We start from the raw sequence: 1,930 nt of genomic DNA, 5'->3' as shown, positions 1-1,930 counted from the left end.
AATGCAATGCCATCTACATATGTTATGAAGTTGTCTCTATTGGGAGGGGAGGGAGAAGGTTATATATTGACTATTATGGGTTTATGGATTATGTAGATAAATCCTTGTGTGAATGGGGGTGTGGGAATTAAAAATATTTTAAGTTTAATCCTTGATAAGGGATGTTTGGGGGGGGAAAGGAACTATTTAGCTATGTGAGATGGAGGCAAGGATTTGAGATAAATCAAATCATACTTTGCGTGTAAATAGTGAGATTATCCCTTTGGCTTGCTAGCTAATTTGGATGAGATGAGCATGAGGAGAATCGATAGCTTAATGGTGATATGGGGTCCTCGCATGAATGTAGCATTGTGTTGCCATGTGAAGGACTTCCATGGCCAAAAACAATGATCAAATATGTAGAAATGCATCATTTGATTAATAGTGGGGTATGCTAATAGGCCACCATCATGATGTGATGCATTTCTATCCTCCTTTCTTGATCATTAGACTAGATCTCCTCTCTTTCATATCTATTAAGTTTCTTATGAAACCTTTGAAAAAGTAGATATTTTTGGGCCCTTTGACATGGGCAGGTATACTAGTGATGGGATCTTCAACCGCATGGAAGAATTACAAGTATGGATTGGAGGTTACAATCACAAGCTTTGATTGGGGATATCTTGAAAATTCATATGGATTCTTTATGTTTTAGTTTATCACTTGTTTCTATGGTGAAGGCCGAGATGATGCTACGCCTAAAGTTGGAAAATCCATTGGTTTCTAGAGACCCTTTCATAAAGGGGAGGTTCTCAATCATCACCAAATTCTTTAAAATCTGATCCCGAGCCATGGTCTTGGTCTTGAAAGGAAAATCTGTGTTTTATGTTGTGAAACTAGATCCATGGGTCTAGAAAATCCATGTAATGGGTGTTTCTTATATGGGATGTATTCATCTTTTCAAGTATAGAAACTTTTACTCACATGAGAGCCCCTCCAAATCTCCCTAGAGGTGTAATTGATATCATTTCTTGTCTTGAGCTAGTCTAAAATATGTCCCTTGTATATTTTATTGCATCTACTACTCAAGGTCATTACCTTATATCTTATCTTGGCTCTTTCACCCATGATTTAGGCCATGATTATCTATGGTTGTTGTGCATGGTTACCAAAGAGGAGTTTGCCCTCTAGTAGATGTCTCTTGTATAGGGTTGCAAAAGTATACAAGATTGCACACTCTGGTGTTTATGTGTGTATCAATGGAATAAAAAGGAAATTGTAATGAGGGTCTCATGATCCTTTGTGCGAATTCTCGAGTTTCTATTATATTATGAGCTTTGGTTTTTGGGGTTTTTTATTTCCTTATGTGGGTGGGTAGCTATAAATGTTTAGTTGTTCATCTCTATCAACTTCTAACAACATTTAAAATATTGATATGATGTTTGGATATTCAACTCTGATTACCATGAAAAAACTCAACGTAAAGTAGTGTGACATTATGTTTTTATTTGAATTGTATAGAAGGGGTTATAAAAATCTACATCATCTCAAAATTTAGACTTACAAAATGAATATAAATATTGCCTTCAAATTTCACAAAAGGGGTAGATAAAATGGTGCAAACTTTTAAAAAATGGGTTTTAAAAATACCATTTGAACGCACATTATATAGAGGGTTAACCCAAGGTGGACTCCCCGGGGTAGACACTCTACCTTATGAAACCAAGATATGTTGCATATGGTGAATCTCCTAATCCAAGTCAAAATATGGTTCTACTTGGCCCTACAATAGCTATGGGTCAAGGAAGCCCCCTTGGAAACAATGGGTAGTAGTAGCCATAGCAACCTTTTGTTGGATTTTCCTTTGCAATAACATACTTACCTTTATTCACCAACATTTAGCATTAAACACAAGTACATGACTTCAAAATTCATAACCAAGTTTTTTCAT

This window comes from Lygodium microphyllum, chromosome 5 (assembly GCF_053477565.2).
Source record: "Lygodium microphyllum isolate KBCC chromosome 5, Lygodium_microphyllum_v1.1.10, whole genome shotgun sequence".
NCBI lineage: Eukaryota > Viridiplantae > Streptophyta > Polypodiopsida > Schizaeales > Lygodiaceae > Lygodium > Lygodium microphyllum.
Note: the sequence above shows the minus strand (reverse complement) of the source record.